This window comes from Patiria miniata, unplaced genomic scaffold (assembly GCF_015706575.1).
Source record: "Patiria miniata isolate m_02_andy unplaced genomic scaffold, ASM1570657v1 HiC_scaffold_5, whole genome shotgun sequence".
NCBI lineage: Eukaryota > Metazoa > Echinodermata > Asteroidea > Valvatida > Asterinidae > Patiria > Patiria miniata.
The window spans coordinates 5175479-5195795 of NW_024037072.1; the positions used below are offsets into that span (position 1 = coordinate 5175479).

Here is a 20317-nt window from a genome sequence, read left to right on the forward strand (position 1 = left end):
CTAGATTATGCATGTAATATGAAACTTGAAAGAAGTATCTGGCAAGCACTCATTGTGTGCGAAAAGGTTTCTGACTGTGTCAATAGAGGGCGCTGTTTCTTTCTTTTTTTCTCATACAGAATTTCTGGCGTTTTTAGTATCCAAGATTTTCTGTGGATCGGGGAACAAAGTTTTGGGGATATGGTACATCATAGCCTATACATGTCGGGGAAGTTTTATTAAATTCGGCGGACTAGATCGCCTATCTCGAAAACTAAAGCGTTTTCGGCCTCTCGGCCCACGGACTCTTGTATTACAAAAACGCGGCATCGAAATTGACCAATCACAATCTTAGCCCTGATTAATTACCCATAAGGGACCCATAAGGGTTATCCCCTGTGGGGGGCTTTCCCATATGGGTGTCATATGGGAAAAACCTAGGCAAGCCCATATGGGCCAAAAAATGGTTAACCCATATGGATGTCGTGGGAAAAACCTGGGCAAGCCCATAACACACAACCTCGTCCCCAGGATGTCGAGAAGTACGCGAAATAGTCTGGTGCCTGTGTGTGCGCAACATTAGCGTTGTTTTTGAATGCAGTGTCTGGGGTAAAAACAGCATAAATTCGTCGCGCCGTGAGTTATGAAAACACGAATTTTTTTAAAGCAAAATGTTACAATCTGGCCCGCCAATATGCAGTATCACATTTCATATTAATATGAGCAAACTTGAAAGGAAAGTAGTATTTTTGAGAAGGCGTGGACGTTATAATTACAATAATCGTGAAAACACGTAATGCACGTTGGAATACACAACACCAACTACACGATATATATCCATTACTAGCAAATTGCGGTATCAAATCAGGAAACAGGAAGAAAGTTTGCTATCCAGGTCCGAAATTGCCTACGCCGGCCAAGGGCGGATCCGGGGGGGGGGGGGGGGCCAAAGGGGGCCATGCCCTCCCCCAAATGAAACCAATTTTTTTTTTTTATGTAACATCGCAATAAAGGCAGCTAATGAGTACACCACCATCTTTTCCTCAAAAAAACATTGGTTAAAGTGGTCAGAAATTGCCTCAGATCGCACCACAGAGCATCTAGAATCAAAATTTTTTTTGACCCACTTTTTTTTGGGGGGGGGGACCAAATTTTTTTTTTGGGGGGGCGCCCCCTAAAATTGTGTTCTGGATCCGCCTTTGACGCCGGCCAAATCACGATTTGCATGCCCTCAAAATCTTCAGTATGTGAGCATGCTGTGGGCCATGAACTTGAGGGTTTGTAACAAAATATGGGTGGAAGCCGTACACAGGACTGTGAGCTTGTAGTTCAGTTCAATTAGGATGAAATTGGGGCCCTTAAAGCGCTCTATTTTGCAATGGAGTGTAGGCATCGTTTTTCAAAATGGTGATGGGCTTCAGGACTATTTTCAGGGGTGATCATCTTCGGATGGAAATTTCTCCTAAAAGTCATCAGTTGACCCCCCCCCCCGCAAAAAAATTGAACAGAAAATGAAAGATGATGAATAAGCTCGATTTGATGTGTGTTTCGAACACCTTGGAGAGTTGTGAATATTTTTCCCGAATTTCTGAAGTGGGAGCATTTACCATTGGGGTCTATGGAAGTTTATTTACTGGTCTGCAACCTTTAATTTCAAAATGGCGCCTTCCATCGATTGTTGTCAAATGTGTTCGCCTGCGCTTTACATTCCACGACAGTGTTTTTTTTCGGGGGGGGGGGGGGGGGCAGCGTTTCAAAAGGGGTCACCAATGGCGGTTCCCCAACAAATGCGCCCAAAATCTGAATGGGACCGATGGACCGTCGTCCGATCACAGCAATTTCGAGCGAACAAGGGGGGGGGGGGGGTAATTTGGGGTTGGAACGAGCAAAAACTCAATTAACTCCCGTTGGGGGCGCCCTACAGCAAGGCAGCCGCAAACAGAGGGCTTGTTTTCAGGCCAGAAATCGCAGTCAGAGATTTTTTTCTCGCAATTATTTGATGAAATATGAGTCATCCATCCTTCCTCGTGCTGTACAAGTGGATTGGGGGAATTTTTCAAAACCTCGCTTCTTTATAAGTTGCAGACCAGTAAATCGGTCCGAAATTGTCTACGCCGGCCAAATCACGATTTGCATGCCCTCAAAATCTTCAGTATGTGAGCATGCTGTGGGCCATGAACTTGAGGGTTTGTAACAAAATATGGGTGGAAGCCGTGCACTGGACTGTGAGCTTGTAGTTCAGTTCAATTAGGATGAAATTGGGGCCCTTAAAGCGCTCTATTTTGCAATGGAGTGTAGGCATCGTTTTTCAAAATGGTGATGGGCTTCAGGACTATTTTCAGGGGTGATCATCTTCTGATGGAAATTTCTCCTAAAAGTCATCAGTTGAACCCCCCCCCCCCCCCGCAAAAAAATTGAACAGAAAATGAAAGATGATGAAATAAGCTTTAATTTGATGTGTGTTTCGAACACCTTTGAGAGTTGTGAGTATTTTTCCCGAATTTCTGAAGTGGGAGCATTTACCATTGGGGTCTATGGACGTTTATTTACTGGTCTGCAACCATATAGCCGTAGCCTTGATGCCAGCGACGTTCGATTGTTCGCAGATTAATAACTCCAACGCGAGTAGGACGTACGACGTATCATGTATTGTTTTTGTTGGCAATTAAAATGAATGAATGAAGTAAAGAAAGGGGTTGATTTATTTTAAAATTAACGGATAATAATGAAAAAGAAAACTAGGGATCCAATTTTATATGCATACATGTATATGTATATACAGTTAATAAATAAAATGCATAAAATATTTTTCTTTTCTAAAGAAAGTATGTATGTGTATATAAAATTAATAAATTTAGATGCATGAAATAAGTTTTTTTCTAAAGAAAGAAGTAATTCTCCCATTCTTAACTGCTTTATGCACATATCGTCACTGTTTTCACAGAGGGGCGAATATCATGAAAATCGTTTTTCGAAATTTGTTGGTTTTTTTGTGTGTGAAAATGAATAAATATATCAATACCTACAACCTGATGAGGCTATACTTTCAAACAATTATTTAAAATCTTAATTGACCTAACTAGTGCAGGGCCAGTCGTAAATGTGCCTGTTCGGAAGGGGCAGTTGAGAACTGCAGCTTGTGCAAACAACGCACATTATTCAATGGTGTGAAACGCACACTCGCAAATTAAACGCACACAATGTCGTCATCCCCTGGCACTGATATTTACCCCTACTGGACAATATGGTATCGCCCTACAGTAAGAGTTGCTCAGTCGACCGCCTACATACAGTGCAGTGATGGTTGCTCAGTTGACTACAAAATGCATGTGCCCGTGCATACCACTCGATCACGTATATGCACGTACGGAGACATGGTGTGCAGTGCTATTCACTCATACTGCACAATGGTATCGCCCTACAATGTGCCCGTTCTTTTCTCATTGTTGCGAAGTCTAGTATTGAGCACGCGCCTTTAGCTCAAAATGACGTAAACAATTGAAAAAGACGGCAGCGCATGGTGGTCTGGGCTATAATACTGGCACATTTGCCTCAGAAAATAATATTTTTTTGCAGCTTTTTCGAGAACCGCTCGTCCAAACAACTTCAAACTTGACACTGCACATTCTGTGGTCCCGAGCAACACATCCGCCGATGTTCAACTGCATACGATACCCGGTTCTGGAGATAATCGATGTACAGACAGACACACACACAGATTCCTGGAATTATAACAACGACAATTTAGGTCTCAAGTCTGTTGTCTTTCTTTGTCTTCCATTACTGAGCTGTTTATCGTCGACGACGTTGAAGGCCACAAAGAGGTTTACCAGCACAAGCCAATGATAGTAACGCACTGGCATACATTATAATGACCAGTGCGCTGCTGGTGAAGGTAATTTTGACACGCGGACGAGCACAATCGTTTAACAGTGCATGATAATGTACAACATCCCGGCCATGCTTGTCGCTAGTTGTAGGACTTCAAGAGTGTAACTTTTATAACTGATGAGCTGGACAATAAGGTTACGTGCGAACTATGCTTTATTTGATCTTTAAAGTGACCTTACATAAAATAATACAACACAAAACACAAAATAATACAACACAAAATAATACAAAATGGAGTGCCTTTCCCACAAAGCGGTGGAGTGTTTTTAGATTATAAGTTCTTAATTACCCATTCGTCATAATTATCACTCTCTATGGTTATCTATGTTACTTTCTGAACTTTAAATGATCATTCTGTATAACGATTAACTCGCCCGAGTGCTCAATTTGTGATTTACACTTAATTCATTGCTCAGCTTTTCCTTGTTGTACATACATTGTGTACTTTATACCATGGAGGAATAATGTGCCTGTAGCTAGTGTGTATTGTTTTCTATAGAGCATTATGACCTTCGTGTTTGAGGTTATACCATACATTATGCAGCCGTGTGGTTGCGACTCAAAGGGCGATTTCTAAAGGTCACGTAACACTTTATTTCGAATGAAACTACATGTACACAAACATGTTCACCCAGGTGGGCGAAATTTTTGAAAATTAATATTCCCGTTTGGCAGACCGCATCTTCATGCATCTGTCAGGGTTTATTTCCCTTAAAATGATCCAAGTATGTGCTAAAATCGTTGTGATATTATGTTCATTACTTTTCGTTGAAATTGGAAAAATAGGCCTGGCTACGTGCATTTTTGAAAGTTGTTACATATGGCGTTTGCAACATCTGTCAATCTTTTCAAGCCTCACGAATATTAATAAGGTTCCTATCCATTATGGTGTGCAGTAAAAACTTGGAGAAAAGCCTCCTTCACGATTTATTAATTGATAAATCACAATTGCCAAGTCACATCGAGTGACGCTAATGAATATGCATTCGTCATTGTGTTGCCGGGCCGCAATCGGTCAACCATATAGCGCCTACGGTGCTTTGCTGAACCATGCAGATGGATTGGGGGCAAAAAATTCTTGTCGAAATTGACCTTGGAGATAGTTCAAGGTGTAACACTAGCATTTGCAACAACCGTGACAGATTAAGCTAAAATTCAGAATATACTTAGATGATATATAAGTGTCCAACTACTCGTGAAATAACAACTTGGAGAAATTCCTAGAAATCGACATAAATACACAGATTTTGGGATGTTTTCGAACAATTTCTTCCCGACTTTAAGGCCAGCTTTACCAGTAACCAGTATTGACGTTTTGGCATTGATAACAACGATTTTTTTACTGACATGAAGTTAAGAATTTCTTCTTCCGTTATACTTTAACATTTCAATCATACTGAGTGAATTTTCTAAGAAACACAACTTTCAAAAAGGCCATTTTTTGGGGGGGGGGGGAGTGGGCACATGAATTTCATTGCTCAGTTATAGCATCCGAGTACATAATCGGATTAGCTTTGGTTATCAACGGCAGACGCTTTGCTTTCACAACCATAGAGCTGACATGTTTATTCCAAGACTCATTGGTCATTTGACAATGAAGGTTCTCAGTACAGCAAAAGTTGCTAGATCATTATTCTAAGGTAATATTACTTATTCACAGTCATTTGAGAATCAAGGAAAACAAGATGCATACTATTCCTGTGTGTACTATACCCGTGCGACAGTTCCACGATTAATTTGTGAAGCGATTTGCATAGTAGGCTGTCGCACGTACAGTTCATAGATATGGAATAATTTATTCTATATCTATGGTACCAGTAGTCTACTATGCCTGCGTGTGAACACTCGCGCACACACATGGTAAACAGCAAAAATAGCATCTGGGATGTGATGGTGAATGAACCAGTGAGAATTTGGCTCTCAATCAGTAATATGTATCAGGTACAGTAATATCCCAAAACGTGCAAAGATGGTATCCCCAAACCCCAATAGTCATTTCCTTCGCCTCTGCCAAATTTGTATTGAGGAAGTTGAGTTTGAGAAAGAGCTCCAGCGATGAGCGGGTTCTTCCAGCAATGGGGATACACAGCTTCTGTTACAGATACATTTTTGTCCATTTGTTCTACCAGCAGTACATCACAAGCCAAAATTGTCCTGATAAAGATGCATCACACTGAAAGCTTGGCAATCGCTATCCGGTGAGCACTGTTTTAATTTTGTTTTTTTTACATTCTTTTATCATTTTATGTATATATAGAGAGAGCAACAGAGAGTACGAGAGTATTGCCCACCTTGCAATATTCTGCAATAAGAGTTTAGGTGATCCATAAAGTGTACCATTTTCTGTGACGAGTACAACTCAAAATCAATATTTATTAAATTTCAAAGCTCCCTTCACAATAACATTTATACAAATTTTAACAATTTGTAACCATCAAACAAATTGTGCGGAAATTTAAGATTTTTTGTTGTTGAAAACTCTGCTGAGTAGTAACATGGTACCTTTCAAAACAAATTCGGCAAAACATTTCTACTTCACGACTGTTCACAATCAGCACAAAAGTGGGTGCTAATGTGAATTTGTTACATCACAAATAATTCGTCGTAGAGCTGACATACCGACAAATAAGCGAAAACCCTGTTTCGAGTAATTTGCGTTTGAAGTTGGACATTTTTCTGGGCGTCGTATTTTATCCTTAACGTTTTGATAATTACTGTTTTTGTGTACACTCGAAATAAAATAGGAAACGTAGTATCCATCAGGTAACTTATTTAATCAGAGAAGTTGTGTGATTTGTTTTTATTTGATTGTAAACGTATTCGTCCGTTTGTCAAATTACAAAATCTCTAATAGCCAGTTGTTTTTCACAGTTTGTATGCTATTCGTCAGTTTGTCGGATTGCGCACACATGTGCGCCGTGCCGCAATCCGACAAACAACATTCGTTGGTACTTTGAACGTACACCTTGCATTAGCTGGTTACCAGCAAAATTCCGTATTCGTCACTATGTCAAAATGTGACTGATTCGCCACAGGCGGGGCTCCGAATCTCCAAATACAGACAAGAATTCAGAATTTTGGCACAAATACTTTAATAAAGGAGCAACCTTTAAACACCTCAAAAATAACAAAATCTCAAAATTCGCCAAAATGGTTGATTTGCCGGTACCGTATGTTAGCTCTGTGACAAAATGTAGAGCAAGTGGTTTACAGTTGAACAAACTGGAACTCCAGCAAACTCAAGGAAGTCAAAGCATTTAGGATAATGTGGGAAAGTACCTCAACATCAAGGAGTAATCTTGTGAATTAGAAAAAGAATTAAGTTTAAAATAGAATGCTTAATTTCAAATTGTTATTAATGTTACCCTAACTTAAACCAAAACACCTACTCATCATAACAAAGAGATGACATCGCAAATCACCAGTTTATTGGTGATTTGCACTGTCATTTCTTTGTAACAGCGGTAAATCCTTGTTCACTGTAACAACTAAGTGCTGGTAGGTCTGTTGTACCATCTGATGTCACTCTCTTGGCTGGATATCATGAAAAAGCTCTGTCATTTTGTCGATAGTTGATGACAACAAGCCATACACCTGCCATTAAAATCACAATGCAATAAGAAATTTGGTAAAATGTTAACAAAAAGCAAAATTAATAAAGTATACTAAAGTATATGGCAGGTATTTTGAAATGTATTTTGGACGAGAGAAGAAACTCTTGACAACCATAACATAAATCAAGTCCTTTAACATTCATCTGATCTTATCAACCTCAGCATATAAGCTTCTTTGATAACCAATTCAAGAAGAGTGTAAAAAAATGTCACTTTATTAACAGCAAAGACAAAGTGTTGCTAAAACCTTTGAAATTCAAGGAAAATTCACTGAAATTCAAATTATTGAAAAGTTCTCAAACTGGAAATTTGTTACACATTTGAAAACAAAATCTTATTTTTTAAAAATAATTCATTTATTGTGACCTTTGCCAAAGTGAAACAAACACACCTTTGATGTCCCTTTGTATTTGGGTTACCTTTTTTTCGGGACATCTTGTACATTAATGCTGACATGAGCTTTCCAACCCGACCAGTGTTGTTGGCTATCACCCTTTGGTTTTGTCTTCATTCTAGTTTTTCCCCACTTTTTTTCCATAGGATAACATGTGTTTTCGTTCTACACAGCACTTTGGGACTTTTTTCACATCCGACTGACTTCAAACCTGGCACACATTTAGACCACCATTTGACGATTCAGGCCAAATCAAAATGATGTCATCGAAAACGTGAATTTTTTTATTCACGTACAAGGGTGTGTCTGATCGTTATGATATAATTATTATCATATTGATATAAGCATTCAAAATCTGAAGTGACCCCATCATGACGTCATCATCTGATTCTTTATTATTTCAACATTTTTTAATATATTCTTCCAATTAATTACCAAAATTACATAAAAAAAAAAGATCCGATCGACTTTAAACCTGGCAAACATTTAGACCATCATCTGAAGATTCAGGATGAATCATGACATCATAATAATGTCATCACGTTTCACGTGACGTCATCTAAAATGTGCATATTTTAAGGCCCTACCAGTATATCTACAGAACCGGAAGTCCGATCGGGTTCAAACTCGGTATGCAGGTATTGCGAGATGTGTTATAGACAAAAATTGCAGTGACGTCATGATGACGTCATCATGTGATTTTACATGAATTATTCAATTTTTGGACCTTTAAGTCAAATCTCATCAATGGAACTTGCTCAATTCAAAGTTCTTTTTCTAATAGGTTTGTTAGGTCATAGATAGATAAAGAAAATTTTGAAAAATGTGATGTCATCATGATGTCATCAAAAACGCGATTTTTTGAAACACATATAGGTATGTCTGATCGTTATGGACTTGGTGGGTTGGTAGTTGATTTTTTATGAATTTTAATTTTTTTTAACATTTCCTTTATTTCTTCTAATGCACATCAGTGTAAATGTAAGCCTAGATTCGATTTGGATGAAACTTCTACGTGGCAGTGGTTACCAAACATTCCAAACATTTCTAGTTTCTTTTTCCAGTTTTTCCATAGGTTTTGTACACGTTTTTATTCTACAGGCCACTTTGGGAACTTTTAAAAATACGATCACCTTTAAACTGCGCACAGTCATTAACCATCATCTGAAGATGTATGCCGAACAGTTTTGTCATCGTGATGTCATTAGGGGTCACGTGACATCAATTGGAATGTTCATTTTTTACAGTCTATAACTACAGAACTAATGGGCCGATTGATTGATCTCAAATCCGGTATAGACAGGGAAGTGTTATAGATGAAAATATATGTAAAATATAAGGTCCTGTGACCCTAACTTCTGGTATCACTGGAATTGCAATTTGAAGCTCTAGTTGCCATATCTAATGCATTATAAATATGATGGGGCGATACCTGGTAATAGTATGAAGCAACATTCAAAGATTATTATAATGCATTATTATTACTGTACAGTTTATTATTCTAATATTAAGACTTCGTGAATATTTAATGAGGCAATTTTTGGACACTAGATTTCAACAATCAATGCAATAAGTTATGATTCTAGTTCTTTGCACACTCATATTGGACTGAAAATGCACTTCCTGGAATGTCAAGGTCATGTGACCCTTACTTCCAGTTGTACCGGAAGTGCAATTATTAAGGGAATAAATGTGTGCTCCGGAGGTTTTTATCACTCTGTTTAATACCACTTAGAGTCTGGGTGCTGATAATTACCCGAGCCGGAGGCGAGGGTAATTATCAGCACCCAGACTCTAAGTGGTATTAAACAGAGTGATAAATACCGACGGAGTACATATTTATTCCCATTCATAAATACCTTTTCGGTAAAAAAAATCATATAATTCGTGCAAAACATCCCGATTTTGTTCAACAAATTCACTTTATGCTTTTTGAATCATCCCTCCTGCAAAATAATGGAGTGTTCAGCTGGCGAGTAAGATGAAAACAACCCTTTTATGGAGATTGACGCGCGCGTATCATGTTCTATGCGATGTCGCGCAGAACGCACCTGGCGCGTTGCGTTTTGAATTTAGAACTATAAAATTCTAACTCCCTGGTAGTGTTGCGCATGCCTACGTGAGGATTGTGAACGTTCAACCAATTAAACGATAAGAGGCACTGGATTTTTAGGAGTCCACATTTTATTGTGACACTGGAAAAAGTTTAAGACCAGCTAGCCATGTCTTTATCATCCGTTTAATACCGGCCACGTGACGGGCTCTCGACCAATAGGAATGGCTAAACTGTCTGAGGTATTTATGAATAAAGATTATAATTTCAATTGTAATACATGTCATTAAGAAATTTTGGAAAAATCATTACATCATTTTGTACTGTCAATCAAAAACATTCTCTAGTTTTCACTTTGTCTTTAGTAAACATTTTAGTAATTTGTGCCATAACTTCATCCCTTTTGACAATGGTTGAATTTTACAGATCATTTTAAGAATTATTCTGCTAATTCAAGGGAAATTTTTACCTGGATATACATTTTGTTTCTGTACTTAGCATCAAGATGTGGATCCCCTGATTCTGATGGTGGTGTTAGACTTCGTACAGGTGCATGTATTTGTTTCTTCTCTGCTCCTCTTTTTTGGTTCACGGGTGGCAGGTGGACTTGTTGCAGAACGACTCTTGGTTTTGCCACCTTTGCTTTTTGGCCTGTCTCTTTCTTTTTCCTAATGGGAATATACAGCAAAATCATTATCAATGCATTGAAAGTTCAAAGCACACAAAAGAAGAATTTCAGTAAACAGCGGTTATTCACAAAAGATTGTGATCAATATAGTTAGTCCACCCCTAAACAGCTTTAGAAACATTTCTACAGTCAGGGGTTATCCTTCGTGGATTCAAAGAGTTATTCAGCAATCATGCCAAGCTTGGAATCATATTAATCCTCCGTCTGCTCCAAATCAGTGTCAGCATCAGGATGACTCAGAATATTTTCACAGCTCCTCCTCCAAATTGCAAACTAGCTTTCGAGCTGGAAATGAGCAACTTGCATTTTGTTCATGGAACTGGATTGAACATGTACATATACATCAAATTACCTCTACAACAGAGTGTGTGGCTTGGGAATTTTGATAACATTGGGCTCAAGCAAATATCATCCCTCGACCAGCCCAGCTTGAGTGTATCCAGAGTAACAGGAGGATTAAAGTAGACGTGTTGATTGTCTACGGACAATGCAACTGGCTTTTCTGCCTTTCCAGAAGTTTGAGTTTATACTTTGTTTGTCCATGCAGAATCATGTTTAAAAATGTTCAGTGTCATGCATAACTAGAAATGTGTTTGTGGACAAACACTGAGCTGTTTCGACCACTTTAGCAATAACTGCCGTAAAGGAGTTTCAGCCAAGTCGAATGAACATGTACATGAGCATTTATACATGGTGGTCTAAGTATCGATCCGATGTAAAAAAAACCAACATTTTTCATGATATCATGGTGACATTACACATTTTTGAAATCTTCTGTATCTATCTACGACCTAACAAGCCTTTTGCAAACAGAATTTCGAATTCAACACCTTCCATTGATGAGATATGAGGAAAAGGTCCAAAACTTTAATAATTCAAATAAAATAACATGATGACATCATCATGAAGTCATCGTGACGTCACCGAGTTTGAACCCGATCGGACCTCTGGTTCTGTAGATATAGGGACTTAAACTATGCAATTTTAGGATGACGTCACTTGACATGTGATGACGTCATGATGACGTTATTATTCGGCCTGAATCTTTAGATGGTGGGGTCTAAGTGTGTGCCAGGTTTGAAGTCGATCGAGCTATTTTATGTAATTTTTGCTAATTAGAAGAAAATGTTAAAATTTTTAAAATGAATAAAAAATCAGATGATGACGTCATGATGACGTCACTTCAGATTTTGAATGCTTGTATCAATGCCTACCTACCCACCAAGTTTCATAACCATCGGACATACCCTTATATGTGAATACAAATTCAGGTTTTTGATGACGTCATGACGATGTCACACATTTTACGAAATTTGGTGCATCTATCTATGACCTAACCAACCTTTTACAAAAAGAATTTCGAATTTACCACATTCCGTTGATGAGATATGAGTAAAAGGTCAAAAAATGACTAATTTATATAAAATCACACGATGTCGTCATTGTGACGTCACTGCTTTTTTGTCTATAACATGTCCCGGAATACCTGCATACCAAGTTTGAAGCTGATTGGACTTCTGGTTCTGTAGATATAGGGCCTTAAAATATGCACTTTTCGGATGACATACGTGACACGTGATGACGTCACGATGGCGCCATGATTCGGCCCTTAATATTCAGATGGTGGTCTAAGTGTGTGCCAGGTTTAAAGTTGATCGGATGTAAAAAAAAAAGGCCCAAAGTCCTGTGTAGAACGAAAACACGTGTTATCCTATGGGAAAAAAAGTGGAAAAAAAAAAAAAAAAAAAAAAAAAAAAGACAGACAGAGAAAAAATAACAAAAACAAGAGCTGTTTCGGTGTGTGCACCGAAACAGCTAAATATCTGTGACTTTAATTATCAGAAATACTTTTTCATAAAAAAAAATGAACACAAATGTTACATGTGTTTGGAAGATTGTAAATTTTAAGCTAAAATGTGTCAATCGAAAAATCGTTAAAAAGATGGACTTTTTTTAAAAATTAAACCTCATCCTACATTTTATTCTCTATCCATTGACTGATTGATCTGTCATGGTTGCCTGCTATTACTCAAAAATGCCGACCAAAGCATAATATTCCACTCTGGCTGGTCCACTGTTAAAAGTGGTATTAGCCTATTTATGATTCTTGCTCGTTTAATTTTTTTAACTCCGATTGACCTCTCACACGGTTGGTGGCCATATTGGATTTTGCCATATGGCCCCGTGGCCGTGGCGTCCATCTTGGTGCCCGTCAAAAATCAAAATAGGATGTTGTGGATGACATCTGGGCCAAATTTGGTGCTTTTGGAAGAATCTGAACCATGTAAACAGCCCCTGTAATGCCTGCCCTAATCATCCCTATACTACTCATAGTATCATGAACAATAATGTTAATTTACTGAAACATGCATAAACTATACAGCTTAGACAAAGAGTTGCTGTGGATGAAATATTTTATGAGGAAATGCTCTGGGCATTGGACCTAATTATAAGCTGTGATCCCATTGGACTTATTTTCCGCTATCACAGGGAATCTTGCCGCGACATTCCTTCGCATTGTGTGCCATGTGATCCCACTTGGACTTTTTTTAACACCGACGGAACCTTTGACCCAAGGCCCCCCAAAAAAGTCTCTGGTTTCTAGTCTGGAGCTTGCCCCAAAAGTGGTGCGGCGACGCGTTTTTTTTTTTACCCTACTTTTTTTCTCTTCAAATGTCGGCTTATGTTGCAGATGAAGCTTTGATCACCTTAAAACTCTCAAAAATATCTTTCAGAGTGGAGATTGAGGTGACCTCAGTAAGGCCACAATTGGCTTGAGAAGTTGAGAAGTCTGCACTCACTTACGATCTTGACCGACACCATTTTTCGGGAAATTTGGAGTCGTCAAGACAAAAATCCGGGAAAACCATAACGTCAGACCATACAGCGACATCGACATCGTGCATGAGCTGCCAGGCTGGTCATTAGTCTGCTCCCTTACGTATTGCGCTAATTTAAAAGCGTTTACAGGTTCCAGAAACAAGAGAGAGAATGAAAGTCCATTTTTAGGTTCCTGGACTCATCAACTAAAAGTTAGCAATATTTAAAACCAAGAAGAGTGTATCAAGGGCAAGGTTTTGATTTTTTTTTTTAAGGAGGGAAATTGTTGGTAGAACGACAATAAAGACCACAACATGAAAAATAAAGATGGCACTCATCGCGACACACTGTGAATTCACGATGCGTGTTGATTTGCATAACATCAGGTTGTTCAACTGAAAAGTTTGAAAGAAATTTGCAGTTTCTATGGAAAGATTCTGTTTAAAATTGCAAAATTAGGGTCAGCAGAATTAAAAGAAGATTAACTAAGGGCAATTCCACGGTTTGATGGACATGGCTAGGAAAAAAAAGTTTTCTTTTTGAACCCAGTTTCACATTTTTATTACAGAGTATACATTCAAGTACAGGGTGAGTCAAAAAAAGCGGAACCCAAACCCAAAAAATTATATTTCATATTACTGAAATTGGTCAATCCGTTAAAAAAATATCACCATTCAAACACAATGACCCTAAAACCTGTCTCGTCCCAAAAATGCGATTTCAACAATCGTCGACACAATTGTCTTCAAACATCACCAGCGATGAAATCTTAGTTTAAACGTTAACAATATGCAACGAAGTCCTTTTAAAGGCCCGTCTTTTAAAAAAGTAGATTGTATAAATCATATTGTTTGCCTAGTTGTTGTTAATCAAAAAATTGTGTGCTACAGTTGGTGACAGTTGTTGAAACAAGTATTCTGTGTCATTTTCTTTGTTGTTCCAAACAGTCAAAACACACAATAAATTGATTTTTTGGACGAGACAGGTTTTAGGGTCATTGCGTTTAAATGGTCGTATTCTTTGAACGGATTGAGCAATTTCAGTAATTATTTCATCTAAAAGTAGCTTTTGAAATTGGCTTTCCATTCATTATTATTTTTGGTGCTTCATATTTTTTTAAATATGAAATACATTTTTTTGGTGTTTGGGTTCCGCTTTTTTTGACTCACCCTGTATATGAAATTAACAAAGAAAACCCTCTTTTATCAAATTTTGTTTGAGAAATAGTGTCGTAAAGTGAAAAATAAATTTTTACTACGAAGAACTCTCAAAATTTGGTAAAGTTTCAACCTCGATTGCTATAAATGCAATTAAAGATATTTAAATCATAACCTTATTTCTAGCATACATGTATGGTAGTCCTAATGTCATTTTCAGCCGTCATCCATTTTTAAATATCAAAAAGTAGGGTTTCATACCTTTTTTTGGTAAATGTAATGTGAGACAGAAAAGATATTAAAGTTTTTTCTCACCAACATTTCTGATGAATTAAATGTTGGTTTTTAGGATTTTCCTACTTCACATGAACATTGATATAAATGTAAGTGTTTTGTTGATACTAATACGCACATTTTAGATAAAAGGCAACTAAATTTGGTAACGTGAGTAACTTTTGTAACTTGCGTAACCAAAAATGTACTGTGAGCGACCAAGGTTTTTATCCCAAGTCACCCAAACTATACCCAAATTGACTTTTGCTTGATAATGTTGATTTTATTGACAACTGTTTACCTGAACCCAAAGCACCTCAAGCGATAAAGATACTTTTAAGCATACATGTATTTTGTGCAGTTTATGGTGCAAAATGGTCTTTGAGACAGAACTTTTTATATTTGAATCCAGGTCAAGTTTTTATGTTGTTGAGTTTAATAAGGAAAACACATGTACGTCCCTATACATTGAAATTAAAATGTTTATTTGGATCAAAACTAAAATTTGAATTACATGCAGAAACTCCATGCTAAGCCATCCGGTACAATGGCACTGGTATACCCTAGAACCAAACTCTCCACATCATGGTCTCTGATATTGTGGCCTTTCCATGGGCCCTATATTCTGTTCTACCATAATAATCCTTTTCACACTATGAACGTCCGATCCGTGTCGAAATCTACACGGTCGACTTCTAAAAATTTCAACACGGTTCAATTTCGCTACGTTTTCACACTTCTCATCGCAAACCCAGCGTTTTTGCCACACGTGTAATGTTTTCGACCCGTGTATTGTGCGATCGTTTCACACTACACACTACACTAGGGCCGTCCGCCCTACATGTGTTTTGTAGCTCCATGGATGGTCAGCCCAACCAAGGACCCAGACTTCATGTCAGTCTTTTTTTCTGATTTCGGGCCCATTTTATGTTGGAGGATAAAATATTCTGTGACTTGAAATTCAAGCACCATCGAAAGTATTTGCGAAGAACGCACAAAAACCAAGCGCGGTCGGCAGGCGTAGCGTGAATATCAGGTGTTATGAAATACGGATTCAATAAGGTATTGCGCATGCTCATGCATAGATAATTAGGAGAGGGACCGGTCATGTGAAAGGGTTTAACCAATAAAAGGGAAAAGGAGTCAGATTTTCACATGAGTCCGATTTTCATATCACACCGGTGGTGGCATGACAGGGCAGCAGGTCAAAGGTTATTAGTATGTTCGTTGCATGCTAAAAAGTAACAACTACAGCGTGATGCCGCATGCACGCACTCTCGTACTCCGGCCGGTCCGCGTCGGATGAGTCGATATGCGGCTGTACACGGGTCGAACGTAACTCAGAAGTGTTCACACTACGCCTTTCAACACGTGTCGGACTTCTTGACATGGATCGAGAATTCTCAACCCACCTCCTAAGTAGGGTTAGTTTCGACACGGGTCGAGCGCTCTACACGGGTCAGTGCCGTGTTCAAATGTTGTAGTGTGAAAAAGTTAGTCTATTTTACACGTGTCGGACCCGTGTACAACATGGAGATTTTTCGTAGTGTGAAAAGGCCTATAGTGGCATACATAACTCTCAGAACATGACAGGTTTGTATGTATAATATGTTCTGATGGCCAAGCATAATTAGTTAAAAAAAACCTAAATTACAGCTGGACTTAAGAGGAAACAACAAATTGCTGCTAGGGGATCAGTAGGCACTTTAATAGTATCAGAATAATGTCAGATGAAAACTTATCTCGGAGTACTTGCCATTGGAGATCCAAAAAGCAAATTTAAGTCAGGGTTTTTAGTAGTTCTGATGCATACTGTGTAGAAACATAATTATTAACTATGACAATTTAGTAAAAAAAAACCATAATGCCATACAATTCTGAGATGGGTGGACAAAATGTAACGTAAGTAATAGTAACGTGAGTAACCATGTTTTTTGTGGATTGCAAAAAAATGACAGATTCTGGAAGATTAGTTTTACTTTTATTATGTGTGCCTCATGGCATGGTCTTTTATCCAATTAAAAGAAGTTCCACAGGTTGCCTATATCAGGACACTTTTTGGTCATAGCATGTTGGCTTTTTATTTATGCTTGGCCGAAAATGTAACGTGAGTAATCAATTTTGTGTGTCTTGTTTATCATACCTAATACATTTTTCTGGATGTCATATTTGGTGCTTAGGTAGGTCTAGGTGTACTCTTATCTACCATGGGGATAAACAGTTATTAAACCTTTTCAGTAAGGTAATAGTCCCTGGGATAGGGCCATTTAATCGCAAAATTGTATGATTAATCTTAATATTATTTTCTGTTGTAGGGTACCTTGGGACATCCGAAAATGGTGCTCTTAAGTTGCACAGCCGGTATTTTTGCCTTCCAGCTTAAAAAAACTGATATTTGGGAGCTTATTTTTGAGAAAGGGCTAAAATCATATTTTGGCCTCTGCACTCACAAAAATGGCCCGTCGTGACCTGTTTGCACTTTTACCATCCTGATAGGATGGGTAAACAAGAAAAAATATGGTTGGTCCCAAGTTTATCCGTATTCGTGTTCCCAGGGCATATATTGCTTTGCGGACACCCCCCAAATCCTGTGACTTTGCCCTGTTTGGGGACAGAAATGAGTTTGAAACTCACACTTATTCCAAAGATACATACTTTCTTTATAATTTAAAAACTTCCCGAGACCACAAGCTTTAATTTAAGTAGTAGATAAGCTTTCTGTCTCGAAAATTGGGCTGGCCATGGCCATTTTTGCTTCCCCTACCCCTAAATCACTCAAAACGGCTGTATAGTGGGTGGCATATAGCAAACCTATTGTGCATTTTATGATAACAGTGCCAAATTTGGTACAGAGATAGACCAATATCATATCAACAAATGTGGATATTGGAGCATCACAGATCTGGCCCTTGACGGCCGTCGGAGTCATCATTTTAAAAGGGCTGAGTCATGCTGCCAATTTTGATAGGAACCAACTTATCCAATGACATTATGGCGGCCATCTTGGATTTTAAAGATGGCTGCCATTGAAAACCTATTTCAACCCATATCTCATCTTCTAAGCCACTTAGGAGAAAAGTTTGGTGTCTAAACATACATTTTCAGGGTCAAGGAATGCAACTGTACCATTTGGGATAGTATTAAATGGTTTGTTTGTCCAGATACAGTATTGTTGCCATCTCATTTCTGAAGATGGCCGCCGGCATTGAAAACTACATGTATTGCATCTTTAAGCCACTTAACATTGAAATCTTAGTGTCTAAACATATATTTTCAGGGTCAAAGAACGCAACTGAACCATTTGGGTTAGTGCTAAATGGTTAATTTGTCCAGATACATTGCGGTGGCCATCTTGGATTTTAAAGATGGCCGCCATTGAAAACCTATGTCTACCAATATCATTCTTCTAAGCCACTTAGGATTACAATTTTGGCGTCTAATCATACATTTTCAGGGTCAAGGAATGCAACTATACCACTTATGACAGTGTCAAATGGTCAGTTTGTACACTATTGTGCCCATCTTTGATTTTGAAGATGGCCGCCAGATAATAATTGCATTTACTGATATCTCAGCTACTACCCCATATCAAATCACAGTCTAGGTGTCAAAACATACATTTTCAGGGTCAGAAATTTCTTTTATTCAGAAGAGACAAAGATGATTTTAGTTATACACACAAAATAGTCAAACTGAAGATAACATCTCTAACAGAATACCGTTGATATATACTGCAGTCACCGAAAATACTGTATGAAGTATAAGTAAAACAACATTATGTGAGAATAAATGTCATCACTCACAAAAGTTTACAGTTTAAAAGTGCTCGCCCTAATTCTCAAGGTGTTGCATGCACGTCTTGCACCGCATACACTTTGATTCTTGAAGCCACATTAACTAGTCCACTGCAGGCTTTGGAGGCCACAGGTAACATGGTCCAGACAGGAACCCATTACTGTTTTTGTTCATGTTCGAGTGCCTGATCCTAAACAGGCTTGTCCCCATTGCTGAAACATCCTTATCCCTCAGCAACCTGGATTGCGACATTGCAAGTCAACAACAAGCCAACTCTTAATCTGGCACAACACGCTGAGGATGGGTTTCAAAACGACAAATAAGTGGAGCTATTTTGGTGGATCTTTCGGTCACAATAAGACTGTAATTACCACTGCCGCCTCCTGAAAAAGATCTTGGAGTTGTCCCAATACCTCGCATTTACGGACCATATCGGAGCCCTTCTCAAAGACAGATGCTTGTTTGTTGTTCAGAACACACAAAAAAAAACGCTGTCGACGGCAAAAAATCGGCCTGCCTCAAGGCACTGGGCTAGATCCGTTGCTGTACGTCTACACAAAAATATCACAATTTCATTGAGACCAGGACACTGAGCGTTTCATCTGCGCAGACAATCTTTGTGTTACATCTCAAAAGATTCCGTTTGAAGCCATAGAAGCAAAACTTACTCAGCACTTAGCCGTCTCTATGAGCGCAATCACCTCTTGTACCAATCTCGCTAAGACCCAAGTCTGCTCGTTCCATCTCAGGAACGTTAACCGCGAAGCCAACCGACCCCTTAACATCAAATGGTCCGGAACACCATTGGCCCCTTGTAGCCTTCCTGTCTACCTTAGGGTGACCCTCCACCGTATCCTGTCATACAAGTCATCCAAACTTAGTTCACCGTAACAACATCATGAAGAAATTGAACAGCCTCCGAAAGGGGAGCCAAACCACACACCCTAAGATGAACCGTTTTGGCTCCGCGCCATTCTTCAGCAGAGTATGCGTGCCCCTCTGGGAAAGATCAGCCCATACCATGAAACCTGATCCAGCTTTAAACAACATGCAGTTTGATCACTGGATGCTTGAAGCCCACCAACACAAGTAATTTGCACCTCCTTACTGGCATTTCCTCTTCGGATTTCTGAAGAGAAGTTGCCAGCTGAGCTCAGATGTCCAAATACTGATAAATGACGAGTGTCGCCTCCTCCAGGGACGGCAAGCTTCGGCACAAAAGGCTGAAGTCAAGAAAAGCTTCCTCAGCCATGTCCACTGCTTCACAACATCCGGGAACAGGTGCGGTTCTACGGGGGGGCTAATAAGCAAACTCTAAATAGGCCCCCCCCCCCCCCCCCACCTATTGACTTTCGGAGGCGTAAGTGTCTGGAAAAAATAACTGGTCAACATTTCAGCACGCCTCCCTGAAAAAATTCTGGATCCACCGTGCTAGCCCCCCCCCAAATATTGGTTCTAGAACCGCGCCTGCCCGGGAAGTGGCAAGACTCCAACACTGGAAGCAACGACTGGGAGCAAACGCCCACCGATTGTCATGGTTAGACTATAACAACGGCGGGAAAACCTCCCCACAGGTACTACATCGACATGGGTTCAATGGAAAACTATCAGCCGCTTGAGAACCAGGACTAGCCGATCACAGACCCGCCTTAA

General features: G+C 39.0%; 1 long non-coding RNA gene across 1 annotated transcript; it reads right to left on the reverse strand.

Moving 5' to 3' along the window:
* Positions 1 to 4005: 4005 nt before the first annotated feature.
* LOC119741130 lies at positions 4006 to 13440 on the reverse strand. Its single transcript, XR_005272720.1, has 3 exons — positions 13421 to 13440; positions 10401 to 10599; positions 4006 to 7464 (listed from the first exon to the last, which is right to left on the reverse strand). It is a non-coding gene; the product is annotated as an uncharacterized LOC119741130 (long non-coding RNA).
* Positions 13441 to 20317: the final 6877 nt, after the last annotated feature.